Here is a 15588-nt window from a genome sequence, read left to right on the forward strand (position 1 = left end):
ATAATAAAATAAAGATAAAAATTAGTTTTATTTATTTTTAATTTTTTTTGCAAGTTTCTGTTTTACAGTTTTTTAAATAACATAATTATTTATGATCAGTACATTAAATAATAATAGCTAATTTTCCATATGCTTTATTGAACTCTGTTTTGTTTTTTGATTATTAAATTTAATTTCAAGATAACTTTAGATATGTATATTATTATTTTTTGTTAGCATTCTCAATTTTAAATAGAAACGAAATTATTTCGCCGATATTTCGAAAACAGCTGTTTAGTTATAGCATAACGAAGACAATATTAAAAACTAAAATTTAAACATATTAAGTAATACTATTTACAACAAATCCATTCCTTCAACTAAATTTGCATATATGTTAATTTATTGAAATATTACATTTAAATTCGATTCCGCTGTTATGGATTTCTTTAAAAGTTTCAGCCATACCCTGCTTACACCTGCAAATATTTATTGCGCGATATTAAACCACTGCAGTCAAATTCTAAAGTATATATAATTTTTATTACAATTACAAGTCGGTAAGATAAATTTTATGTATTATTTAAAACTCAAGGCATTTATAAATTATAAAATTTATAGTCTTTTAAGTTATTCCTACAAACTTTAATGGCAAATTATATATAATTTTAATATTTCTTAAAATTCAATATTATATATGTATATTCAGTTTAAGTTGAAAACTTCATATTTATTTTAACCTTTTTATAATTCAATGGCTGAAATTTATCCAAGTCTCACATTGTGACTTTCGGTAGCGTAAATGGACTGTAATATGTTAATGGTACATGGTACTCAAAAGTAGCTCAATAATCGATTAGTTGATTAAATGACAACCATTTGATGGATTTTCTAAGTTTTTTGTGACAAATTTGTGAAATTGTTTTTGTTTACCACAATCAACGAAATGTCAACAAAACATGAAAAAGCAAAACTTAAATAAATGTGAATTTGTTTATTTATAGCTTTTTCAAATTTAAATTTAGTGCAACACTTCACAATAATAATCAGCTGATGTTTTATGGAGTACCGAATAAATTACAAAACCGGTAATTATCTCGGTAATGTTGAAATTTTATAAAAACAAGAGATTATATATATATATATATATTGATGATATACAATATACAACTTAAATTAGAATTAGCAAATGTGTTACAAAAAGTTTTTAAAATGCTATGCATGAAGTAAAAGAAAGTTGAACGTTTTTAATGGTGTTTTCAATTGCTAAATTTGGGGTAAGTTTTTTAATCGAGATTCACTTGTAGTGTGATTTTTATTTTTGCTTGCAAGTCTATATAACACTCAAGATTATTGTATAACAGTCGAGATTAATTTATAACACTCTAGATAATCACTCTAGATAACACTCACTCTAGACTCTAGGTTTTGTTAGAGTATGAAGATTACCCTGATATTAATAGGTGTTTTATATGATTTGACAGATAAAAAAGTGTGATTTATTTTCATATGTCTTCAATTTGTTTGTTTATCTATCTAGCTGTCTATCTAGCGTTTTGAAAAAAGGTATAAAATCAAAATAATAGCAAATTTAGCTGCAAATGCAGATAAGAATTTATTTTTCAATTTGGTACTATTTGCAAAAACGGAAAAAAAAGTGTTGAATATTTTGTGGTGAATGTTGTATTAGTTATACACAGAAAAAGAAGTTAATGTGAAAATTTTAATTCAATTGATTTATTAACAAATGCAACTACACAAATTTTAGATTACTCTAAAAATGGTCGATTAGAGCAAGAAAATTTGACAGATCTAGTGTAAATCTAGATTTACCAATCGAAAACACTATAACATTATGTACATTAACATTAATTTTTTTCTAGAAAATTTACAAACTTGAAAATAACATAAAAATTATATTAATTTTTATAAATACATTTGGTTATTAATATATTTTAAAATATTTTAGGAAAATATTGTAAAATGTATGACGATCTGTTTGTTGAGTGAAGCACATTATGACATTCAATCTGTCAAACGTGCTGACAAGTCACATTAGTTACTGCTCTCGAAATTAATGTAGTGTTTTGTTGTTTCTGTTTTAAGGCTTCAGTTATAATTGCGAACGAAGTGAAAGAAGAATAGTAAGTGAGTAGTGGCGAAAAGTGCAAGAGTAGATGGTGTGAAAATCGACTTCAAACAAATAAAAATGTGAAAATATTAAAACTAATAGTTTCTCTGCGGAAATACGATGTTAAAAATTGCTTTGCATATAAAATTGTTTATATTAATTACAAAGTGATTAACAAAAATGCATGTTTCTATCGCAAAGGAAAACTAATATGTGAAAATACATGAATGTCAATTAGAATTTTATTTAATAAAATAAGTAAATAAAGAGAAGTAAAAATAAATAAAATAAACATAGCATAAAAAGTATAACATAAAAGGTCATCGCTCAAAAAGTGATCAAAAATATATTTTAAATATAAAACAAATAAACAGTTTTGTGTAGCCTTACGTCAATTATTTGCATTAACCCTTTTTTATGTTGTTTACTACAGTTTGAGAAAGGTAAATTAAATATGTTATCATAACAGTTATTATTATATCTTTGATATTTTTATTTTTTTTTGTATTTTGTATTATATTTAAATTTGTTAATTAGTTATTTTATTTAAATAAGTCTAAAGACATCATATTATTCAATTTATGTTTATTGCAAAACACTACATTGCTTTTGTACATTGTTTGGTGAAACCATCGAGCCATCACTGAGACCCACTAGAATATTTCTTATTTGAAATTCATACATTCAATTTTTTTTTTTTTTGAATACAAAAAGTAAATAAAATATATGACTTTTTCTAACTAAATTTATAGAAACCAAAAGACATGTAGATTTCCTCATTATGAATTTCATAAATTTAGCAAAAGCTGTGCAATTCATGCAAACATTTGAGCTCAATCACATTTATTTTATTCAGTATGATTTCATATATTTTGTTGGTGTAGCCAACAGTTAATGCAACACAACAACAATAATAACAACAATAACACAGAGCTATTTGCGCATATACTTCAATTCACAGCGGATAACCCAAAATTTGTTGTTGTATGACCACTAAGACTTGTTTTTGTTGTTAACGTAACAAAAACTTCTTTTAAGATAATCTCTATTTTCTTATTAGACAAGCATTAAGAATTTTAGCAAAAAGGTTTCAGTTGTGAGTAAAGCAACTGTTGCATTTGACAGAGATATTTATCTACAAAAACATAAAACAAAAAACATATTTCGAGTGAAAAAGTATTTCAAAATACACATGTTAAATTTGCTTTTATATCCATTATAATTGGTAATAAAAATACTAATAATTTTTGTTAACAGACTACCATTGCAAATCAAATCAAATCAATGTCTAACGCATTTATTAATCAAATTTAAAATACGCCATCAGTCAAGTCAAACTTTGGACGTGATCACTTTAAAATATTAACCTTGATTTAACAGAATTCTGTTATTAACATTAACAGGACCGACAAAGGCTTGCTGCCAAAACCGAACTCTTGTCAAAACACAATTTAGTTTTATTTCTGAATCTTCAGCCATGTTATAACAGATATTTGAAGGATATGGATTGACTTGTCCTAAAAGCATTAAAAGTCTACATCTAAAGTATCCGATGTCAAACATATCTTTACTAATAAGGCTTAATTTCACATTGGTTCTTAAAAGACATTGACTTATGGAGACTATAATTATTATAATGAAAATATAAGTGACTGTTGCAGCCTCTTCGTACTATTTACACTGCTGGTATAGCTTGAGATTTCCCATGTGATTTATAAAAATCAGTTTTAAATAGAGATTGTGTTTTTATTTTTTATGCTTCTTCAGTATTACAAAACACCATAAAAGCTATTGATATTTTCCTGTTCTTCTTCTGATATTATTTCCTTATTCCAATGCTTCTATCAAACACTAACTGGTTGTCGTTTACATCATAAAAAATGTCATAAAAATTCCCATTTAAGTTTAATCCCGAGATGGGGACTAAATTTCACCATGTAAATAAATTATATACACAAAATCTTCTGCCAATGGTATTAACACAAGATGGGAAGATGATACAACAATATGCATATGGTTTCTTTTAAAAAAGAAAAAAGGTAGCAATCTCTTAAAGGTAAGCCATAGAGAAATTAGTCTTCTAGCGGTTTATTATAGAGTCACAGTGAGTTGAATAACTATGCTAGAAAACAACATTATCTAAATATAATTAATACTTATACTACATAACAGCAACAATTAACTTCCAGTGAAATTAACTATTGCATACTTATCATTTAAGATCTAATCACTGTCCTACTACTAACTTATAATACATAGAGGTTAATTACATATAATACAATTTTTAGTTTATAGTACTTATCGATTATCTAATAACTCCCTATCATATAATCTTAATATAGTCTATATACAAAATTCCTATGATTTCTTCTCATACATCTTATTGTTCCACTGCTGTCTAACAGAGACAAGGCAAGAATATTTGAGTGAACTTCAAGTCTATTAATGTACTTGCAACTTAACGTTTTTATTTCGTCTCTTATCCAAGCAATCTGTAAGTCTTTGTGTAGTAGATCGTTTGTCACATTCCAAGGCGCATCTTTAATCGTTCGTAAAGTGATTGACTGGAATCTTTATAATATATCAATGTTAGAATTGCTGGTTGTACTCCACAGCTAAATTGCATATGTCCAGATCGATTTAAGAATGGGCTTGTACAGTCTTACTTTGTTCTCTAAAGCTGAGTTGAGAATTTTTTCCAAGTAACCAATACATTATATGGACTATGCGATGACATTGTTTAGGTGTGACATGACCATGAACATCAAAAATGATGTTCCGACATCATATTCAGCGCAGCAGTCTTCGAAAAAATATTTTTTCGAATACTTTCGAGAAAGCTACCAAAAGACAGTATGACGTTAATTAATTTTCAGATTTGTTTAGTTTAGGAATCATATGGATCTCTGCACATTTCCATTGGCTTGGAAAGTGATCTAATCTAAGAATAGAATTGTATATTAATGTTAATAACATGATACATTATCGAGGAAGATTTTTCAGTTTACCTGAACCATTTAGGTAGTTTAAACTGATTATACCACAAAGTACTTAAAGTCAATCATGTCTGTTCTGAATCAATCCCACATCAGTTCAAATATTTTTCTCTGGCATATGATTAGGTCTTCAGTTATTTAACTGTAATGATTTTGAAAAATTTAAAAATTTTTCTTTTATAAAATAAATATTAAACTAAATATTGAAATATAAACAATATAAACTAACAGATTTTTGTTATTACATATTTAATAATTCTTTATGAAGGGTATTAAAGTGTCGATAAAGCGAAAGATATTTTTTTACTTATTTTTTCTTTTACTTAAAGAGGCACAAATTCCAGTTCCTAATTCACTAAACAAAATAAATTAAAAATGTTTATTATTTTAAAAGCTTTAAAGGGTGAGGATAGGGCATCAAGTTCATAAATGTCGTATTTTAGCGTACTTTGCTCACTATTGTTAATATTTAATTTAAAAAAGTATAAACAAATACAATTTTTTTTTAAAATGTTACATACATTTCTATTTATTTACTGTATATCATTACAAGATTATTAATTCTATATGTAGAAATGAATTTATATGAACCTATTAGCTTTTGTTTATTATTTTAAACAACGCTCTTTATAAGTAATATAATTGCTTACTCACCTAATTGAGTAAATTCTTTGAAGACAGATATGTCTCCCCTTTCTCCATTCAATCCATTCAATTTCATCATCTTCATTTATAGCTACAACTTTTCGTATCAAAACATCTCTATTTTCAAGCTCTTCTAAAAAGATATTGACTTTTCACAGCGCACTTCAGTGAATCCTCATAACTTCTATACCTAACTTTCTGATTAATGTTTTGAACAGTCCGTCATCTACATTGCTATGTTGTTGGTCGATGGAAGAGTCATAGTAACGCATTACAAATCACAAACTATAATATATCGTAATGTGTGTGACATCTAATTGTTTCTAAATTCATGTATTACGAGTTTCGATCGTCTCTAATCTGTGTGATACACACAATTACCATACAGATATAGTAAAGTCTCATACAGTTCACAAATTGTCTATATTCGTTATCTTAACACTTTATGAGTTATTGTAAAAAACTTATTTCTAACATCAAATATTGACAAAGAATTTTCGTATATAAAACATACTTATGTGCCACCTTTTTCGAGACTGCATTTTCAAAGCAGATATATGTTTGACAGCTCGCTGACTAATATCTTTCAGGAAATGAAGTTAGAGTTTAAAACAGCAAAAACTGTTTTAATCTAAATTACACATAATCACTTGCTGAAAGTTGTGGTTGTCTTTTTATTTATTACTCTACACACTCAATTATTACAACTTGTTGATCATCCTGGGATTGATGCGGTCTTGCAATGGATTACAACAACAACAATGTAGTATAATCATTACTAGAACCTGATCAATTTTTAAATAAACTGTATTTTGAAAACTACAGATATAACTTCTAGCATAAGATACTAAACTATATTAAGCTTGTAAATTTTCTTGAAATTCAATTTTATAGCTATGTATAGTTATGTATTGATAAAATATATCATATTATTCAGTTATAGTAAAATATATATAGTATATTATAGTATAGTAAAATATTTCACCAAGTTGACATATTTATCGATTTACTAAATTTATACTAAACATTATTACAAAAAGTTTTACTGATAGATTAAGGATCTTAAACCTAATAGGATTTCAAAGCCCAGCAAACTTAAAGCTAATATTTTTGTTTCTTCCTACCAAAATTTTGTTTCTTCACGATTTTAATATTATAGTCAGTACCATTCGATCAATTATACTGTAAGTTATTATTATAACACTCCGTTTTTCGAAGTTTTTAGACTATGAAAAATATGATCTTTTGTACATCTTTTATATACTTTTTAGAAATAAACCTATGTTGTTATTAAATTATAAAAAAATAATCAAAAATTATATGTTCAATAATATCGATTAAATTCTAAGCAATTGTAAATACTAAAACAGATTCTGCCTCTTAATAAAATTAATTATATTAACATCACGAAATGTTTAAAATATTAATTTTTTTTTGAGATACATATTTTATATATATAATATCATTGCAAATTTTCTAGATGAGTTGTTCTTGTACTACGGTGTGCGTCAGTTAAAATAAGTTAGATTATGAATTAAGAAATTTTTGTCCAAATTAGCTCATATTTAGAATCACTTGAACTTTGATTTTTTTATATTGTCCATTACGTATTCATAACAGTCATCTACATTTTTAGGCACCGTTTTTAAAAAAGTACAGATATACATACCATATATCAGCAATTATATAGTGTTATCTGCTACTGTAGATTCAATGATAAGTTAAATAATTTCACTTTAAATATTTGAATTGTATGGGAATGGCTCCCGTTTTATTACTATGCCATAAAGTATTAGCACGAATATATGAATAATAGGAATAGGAATGAACGGGGTACTAGCTCCCAACGGGTCGGAGCACTGCGATCAGATTTATCTTTTGTGCTGCTAAATTGAATAAAAATATATAAATGAATAATAATAATGAATTATGAATAATAATATATGAACAATAATAAATGGAATAACTAAATGAATATTCTGATTCAGTGCAGTATTAGTCGTAATTTTTTCTTTCAGAGTAGCAAAAAAATACTCGCAAGTTACACTAATAGACGTTTTACTTATTTACTTAATTGGTCATTCTTCTTCTTAGACTGCCTACTTACTTTGAGCATCAGCGGTCACCTTTACTAACAATATTACAAATTTTTCTTTAATAATACTTATAACTAATCATTAAAGGTAACATTTAATTTTTTAACATTGTACTTCATCATTTTACAATAAATCAAACTACAATCTATACAGTACTCAAAAAGCGTTTCAAGATAAACGCTGTCTTGATCGCGCAGAGTGTATCAATTCATCAATAGTTTGAAGTCCTGTTCAGGTACGAATACCCCGAATTTTTTAATCATGAGAGTTATTGGCCATTATAGACTTGAATTATCCTTGATCCCGTCGTTTAGCCTCCCCCAACCAGTCCGATTAGTGGCTTGCTGTCGCTAATACCGAGCACCCCCAAATCGTTGATAATCTGGTCATCTAGACTTTTGTCTAGATCATCGAATCTCTAGTGAATCTCTAGTCTAGTGATCGAAAATGTTCCCTATTTCAATTGACAACCAAATTCATAATGACTTTCCTAATAATTTCTTACAAAGAAATTAATTGGGCGAACCACAAGCAATGTCCACATCCATAGCCTTCTGTTGCGTTATCAGATTAGAGATATTAAATTTTTAATACATTTGTAGAAGGTCTGTACTAACTTAGATAAGACTAGTTTAAAAAATATAGAAAGTGTTTATTATTTTGTTTTTTTATTTTTGTTTATTCGAAATAGTATCCTTTTGAGTTAACAAAGCGCTCTACGGAGCCTCAAAGTGTTGTTGACGATAAAAAGAAATTGTTTTGATACCATCCCAGCCATCTAAAACTCTTTACACTGTATTATACTCAATGGGACTGAAATTACGTAGTAGTATGTGGGTCGAAACCGTTAAGATGGGTGGGTTAATATTGAAATGATTTTTTTTCATAGAAACAAATTGTAATTATAAATCCCATACAATACTATAATAAACAATATAACTAATAAAGAGTTTTAAAGTTGGTTTTGTTTTATCAAAATTTGAACTTTAATTTTGATCGTTGTTTTTAGTGTATTTCTATACGTATTTCGGCAAATTCCCTTTTGCCTTCATCAGGATAATTTCTAATATTAGGATTTATTAGGATATATTAGGATTTGTAATAATTCCATGTCTCAAACAACTTATAGATCACTGTATATCATTCATTCTCTCTTCTAATAATGGTTTATTGAAGGAAAAAATCAGTTTGAATTGAAGTCTTAATAATTTTTAATAAGTTTAGTCGTTACTTCCAAACATTGTTTAATATTTCTACGTATTTACTTTTTTACTTAACAAATGTCAAGTTTTAAACCTAAAATTTTTATTAAAGTTTGATGTACTCCATCTCATTGGTAAGCATCCGTCCCTATTATTTTGATTAAAGTAAAACTATTCATTAATTTTATTATATTTGCAAAGATACAAAAGAAAAATCCCATTTGATGTTCATTTCATATCTTCATGATTTGGCAGTTTTTTCTTCCATTCACGGAATTGCTTTTATAGCTTTCATGAGCCACTGCACACATTGCACATATATATACTTATAATAGCGTATACATAATAATACACATACATACATTTATCTATATATATATATATATGTATGAACAGTATATGAATCATGAATTACTTAACATGCATAAAAAATGGAACAAAGAAAAATCTGGCAGATACTCGTTACTCGTATGTAATAGATTGCAAAGTTTTAATGACCCTTTTTGTGTGCAATTTATGTACGATATACCATATAAATATATATATATATATATATATGCATAGAAACTTTCACATTTCATATGCGAAACCCAAATGCTGCGTCATATTAGATTCCATCGTGTTATTTCTTCTCTCTGCCTATTAACTTCGGGTTACAAAGGCTATGAAAACATTAATAGTAGCCTAAACTAGATTTTTGTAGTAAATTGGCTCTTGCGCCCTGGTTTACTTTAAACTTTGTACAACTCGACTTCCTTGTGCATTTAGTCTTGTGTATTTGTGTGTTTGTGTGTATCTTTATTCTTTTATAAAAGTTTACATGTAGAAATAACTTCTTCCATATTTGTTGAGTCAACTTGGCTAAGACAGTAAAGCAAGCAGTAAGCAGTTAGCAGTCAGCAGTTAGCAGTTAGCAGTTAGCAGTCAGCATAGATACAAAAAGCGCAGCGAAGTTAGTACCTGTGACTGAGAAGTGCACACTTGTCTGTTACTCGGTACATTTGCACCGAAAATGTACGTAGAAAGTACTCGTGCATAACATCACAAAGTTCGACCGAGTACATTTATTAAGAATACAACAACACAAACAAACAATACAATAACAACTAAAATAAAATAAAAACAAAAACAAAAACAAATAAAAGCAAATATGATATATTGTCAAGCTTAAAAAGTTCATACACAACATCGCACAGATACATTTTTGCGAGCGAAAAGCCTCGTCGAGTGAAGCCAAAAATATATTCATGTGCATAGATTGTAGATACAAATGTACTCGCAACTATTAATACACAGATAACTTTTTATTCGACATTTATTTGTTTATATTATTATTATATATTTTTGTCAGTATTCTGTATAATCATTTTTTAGTAATAATAAAATAATTTAAAAAGTTCGATTGGATTTTTCCTATTACTTTTGTATAAACTTTGATGTAGTTGTGAAAATTAATCCCAACTATTTGCAATTGATCTTGTTTAAAGTTCAAAATTGGCTCTAACTTTTATTATTATTATTAATATTATTATTAATATTATTATTAATATTATTATTAGTATTATTAGGGCATGTGGCACTACGATCGTCGGGTCTATTGTGCCCCCTTTTGGGTTTAGAGTAGGTCTCTTAGCCCTGTTGCATCAACAAAAAGTAGTATAGAACCTATTTTACAGAGTTTTATTATCTCTTTTGTAAGAATATACATTCCCAGGAGCCTATTCCAGGACAGGGTGTGGCCGTGACCCTAACTTTTAAATGTTATAAAACAGAAACATTTTTTGGCTTAGCTCAATTTATTAATATAGAAAATTACTGGTATAGAAATTTATAGAAGATTTTTATGGTCCTCACTTTTAAATGTTTTAAAAAATTTCCATAAGTTTCTATAAATAATTGTCTATATTAATAAATTAAGCTAAGCTAAACTTAACATACATTAGTCATTGTTTTATCCACTACTAATCCACCATAAATCTTAAAAAAGTCGTTTGTACAATATTAAGATATGAAATACAAGTTTAATTATTTTCTTTGTTCATTTTCTATAAGATACACTTCATTCTATAAATAAATTTTAAATAAAGTATAAATTATTTAAAGCTTTGTAGACCATAGCCAACTATAGTCTTTGTTACAATACTAAATGCCGAAATATGATTTATAATCAGGCTATCACTCATTACCAAATGGATTACATATTCTATTTGTGCTGCAGAAGACAACGTAAAGAAATTCTTGATTATAAGCAAAAAACCTAGACATCCATGAAAAACATTTAAGAGGTTTTGTTTGAAACAGAGTTGTGACTTTATAGGTAGATCCCGAGTGAATAAAAGCTATTAGCAATTGATAGAGTTCAATCGAAATTATAGTGGTTTAAAGCAGCGCTATGACTTTATACGTAGAGCTAGAGTAAAGATAAGCGATTAGCAATTGATAGAGTTTAATCCAAATTATTGTTATTATTGTTATGATCTTAAATTTCTTAAGTTTAGTAAGTTAAATATATATTTCAGAAAACTATTTGTATTATTAATTTAATTCATTTATTGTTTTCTGTAACTCTAATCATAAAAAAAACTATTTTCCATAGCTTACATATTATTTTTACACTTCCTTATTATCTATAACATATAGGTAACAGATTTTATGATCAATATTTTGGCATAAAGGGTGTATGGATAAATATCTGAACTAAGTAATAGAATGACATTTTTTTTGAAAAATTATGTATTATGCTTCAATATAGTCCCCTTTTATATATACAAAATATAATTGATTTTGTTCTGACGTTGTCACCTGTTGTAAAGTCAGGTAATTATCATTCCACTTAGTATTCATCCGTAAATAGATGAAAGATCTATAAATTTTTAATTCACTATAAATTCTTTACATTATAACATTTTTAAAATAGTTTTATATATAATAAATTTTTTAAAGAGATGCGTTCGAAAGTTATTTTTTTGTTGTAATTTTTTTTATATGAAGTTTCTGTTCCTAATATAATTAAGATATAAATATAACTTAGAATTATTGACTTCATTTGTTTTTAGTTATTTTTGTTATTTCCATTATATGAAATTTCGGTATTCGTGACCTATTCCTTATTAAAGTGTTAAATATCTACTCGTGTTAATTTTTAGCTTATAAGGTCGTGATTTTTAATTAAGACATTATTTATTTTTAAAAATTTTTGTTTATAAAATTCAAATTAATTATTTTTTATTTAAATTAAAATATTATTTTTATTTATATATCGAAAATCAAACAAAATAATATACTATATTTCATTTATGTTGTAATTTAAGAGCGCAATTTAATTTAAGAGCAGCTATTTTCTGGGAGGTTGTAACCACTAATTCATAAATATCGAAAGTGGACGTGTATTATTTTTTTGTTTATATTAAACGGATTTTCTAAAATTAAAAAAAAAATATTTTTAAATCAAATTTTCCATTTTTAATTGTTCAGAAAGTTTTCTTCAATTTTGTATCTTATTTTCTTTTGTTAACATCTTTTTTTTGAACATTACATAAATTTTATTTCTCAATTATTTGAAATTGTTTGTTTCCAATAAACTATTAAAAATTTTGTTTATCAATTATTAAATCGATATAAACAGCAAATATGTTCTACAAAATTTTGACTTGATAAACATTTATATATAGTTTTAGGTCAATTTTCGTACGAAATGAATGTTAGTACTAGACCTTAGGTTAGTTTGAGAAAGCGCGTACTAACAGTTATCAGCATTTCCAATCAAAAATATTTATTGCCCATTGTGATGCTCTCAAAGATTTTGCCGGAAGAGACGAGTTGCTAATCTTTGTTATCTTCGTGTACTATCCTTGTTAAACCATTTGGTTTTCCAGATGAAGTTGAGGTGATCCGATAAGTTTGCTTTCAATATCTCCAGTGAAAAAGCGATCCCACGACATTGAAGTCGCCTTGTCTCGGTCCTGTGCAGAGACACATGAAGTGGTTGATAGATCATATCATCTTCTGCATAATCCACTAATTGGAACTCGACATCGTTGTAGCAAAGGCGCAATGGCACAATGCGCCGTTAGTACTCCAGTAAGTACACAAACTGCAGGTTTGCTGATGCCCAAAACACTTTTCGTTTTATTTTTGTCCAATCTAAAGTCTTCGCGGTTAACACATAAATTATTAGTCACCGCGTGTTTGTACTAAATGTCGACCTCCTTTATATGGACTTCAGAACCTCTTCTCTGGCCATCTCATCCGCTAATTCATTCCCTTCAATTTGCATTTGAAGTAGAATGGATAATTGGTCTATCATATTATATGCATAAACCACACATAGAGTATCATGAATATATTTTTTATATTCTACTCGTTCCATTATTGGGCCATTATTTCGTAAAACACGCTATAAACCCAACATGGAGTACTGTAGTACTGCACTACCCCAGTAAATTTTTTACGCAATAGGCATATTATGCAAATCACTGCAATAGTTTGCTTAAAGGACTTTACCTATTAATTTTGTAAATAGATTTTTTAACATGCTTTCCTTTCCTGTAGATTTCAAAAAAAAAAAAAATAGATAATAATTATGTATCATGTCAGAATTGCGTACAATTTTCTGTATAATGAAAATAAATTCGAATCGATTCATTGTTACTTCAAACATCAAAACTGAAAAGTAACAATATTAAATGAAATTGTAGGATTATTTATTTACATTTACATTTTATTTAAACAAAATTATTAGAAGTTATACACTCCCAATTCAACTTAAACTAAGTGTATTTCATTGACCTTTTCTTTTGCATTGCATGCTATTACGTGCACTTGCGTGCTCATAGGACAAAATATCACGTCTACTCAGTAGTCATTTTTAAGGGGTCTTTTAATATGAATTAAAGGAACATGAACAATAATTAATACTTTTGTTGTTGCAAATATTTAATTTTCAAACTAAATATTTGTATTGCCATTACGATGAATAATAACTTCAATATAGCATTTTAAGTTATTAAAGCCCTTAGCCTTACTTTTTTTTTACAGTAGATTCGTGATAACATGAACTATGAGCTCAAGTGTGTTCCTACTGGTATAAGGAAGTTTGTTCTCATTAACGAATATGTTATAAGAATAAGAAAGAACAGGGTACAAGCTCCCATTTGAGCAGAGCACCGCGACCATGATTGATCTTTTGTGCTACAACAGACCCTAACTGAACAAAAGACATTCCGCCTTTCGAATGAAGCCCAAAATGTCGGTTGTTGAGGACCTCCTAATGTCGGAAGGTACAAGCAATAAGCAATTCCCGACCCAGTGATCTCCTCCTGGCCCAGATCAAAGCTGGGCAGTCACATAGAATGTGGCTGTATTAATTGTATTGATTAACAGTATCAATTGCGTGAAGAATGTATATTGTGTATTTATTGCAAAATAGCTGATACAACGTATTCTTCAGGATACGTATCTTCATTTAAGATACAATTAAAGTCAAACTTCCATAACTCGAATTTTCTATAACTTGAACTTAAAAGAGTGCAACAGAGTTTTAGAGAGCAAAGTACATACAATTCTGCTTCCATAACTCGAACTTCTATAACTCGAATTTGTCTATAACTCGAATGAACATATTGTCACGTGCTAATAGGAATATGGGACAGTGCATTCTATAAGTCGAATTTTTGTTTTTGGTATGAATGCATTTTGGTGTTAGGGGAAGTCCCATTTCCCAAACCAAATGTGTAATTTCATCTTTTTTATGTTGCTTTTTTGTGGATAAAATTATTCATCAACATTTTATAAATGAAGTAGAAGACTCATTCAGAATCCTGTCTTTTTACTTGCAAATGAATGATATCACAACTGATGATCACTATAAGGCTTTGAATATAGTGGAATCTCTTTTTACTGAAAATAAAAAAAAAAATTAAAATCCTGAACCTTACTCTCTGAATATTTTACTTGACTACAACTTCTGAGCTGTATTTGATTATAAATAAATATCTTAAAATGTGATAATAAAAACATTCTCTAACTCGAAGTCTCTATAAGTCGAACCTTTTCTTTATAAAATGGTACTTCGAGTTATGGACTGTATGGTATGTCATTTTCACGATGTTCGCAAACTCATTTTAAATAATTGATGATGCTAAAAAACTATCGACCAGTGTCATGCAAATTATAGTCATGGACATGTCTGCTTTTCTTAATTCATGGTGATGAAGATGAGCGGAAAACAACAAGAAATCTGTTTTTTGAGTTGAAATCCAATTCACATATAATTATCAATAAATTAATTTTCGAAAGATATTTTATGCGGGTCAACTACATTTATTACTACCTGTGATCCCAACGAATCCCTATGAAAAGATTCATACGATTAGTTTAAAATTGAGAGATACTTATATTATATATATATATACTTATATTATATATTAGGCAGATTACATTAATATTGGGCAGAGATACCGACAAAGTATCAGATTTACTGGCAGACAAACAAACAGGCAGACATTATTTTTGACATCTTTAACATGTTATTAATGTTT

General features: G+C 27.7%; 1 protein-coding gene across 3 annotated transcripts in view; it reads left to right on the plus strand.

Annotated features, from left to right (window-relative positions):
• Positions 1 to 2090: 2090 nt before the first annotated feature.
• Positions 2091 to 15588, plus strand: part of LOC119688121 — a 50946-nt gene continuing 37448 nt past the window's right edge. For all 3 annotated transcript variants that reach the window (XR_005253309.1, XM_038102773.1, XM_038102772.1), the window contains exon 1: positions 2091 to 2553. The gene's annotated coding sequence lies outside the window, so the exon portion shown is untranslated. The remainder of the gene's footprint in view (positions 2554 to 15588) is intronic.

Source organism: Teleopsis dalmanni, chromosome X (genome assembly GCF_002237135.1).
Source record: "Teleopsis dalmanni isolate 2A chromosome X, ASM223713v2, whole genome shotgun sequence".
Taxonomy (NCBI): Eukaryota; Metazoa; Arthropoda; class Insecta; order Diptera; family Diopsidae; genus Teleopsis; species Teleopsis dalmanni.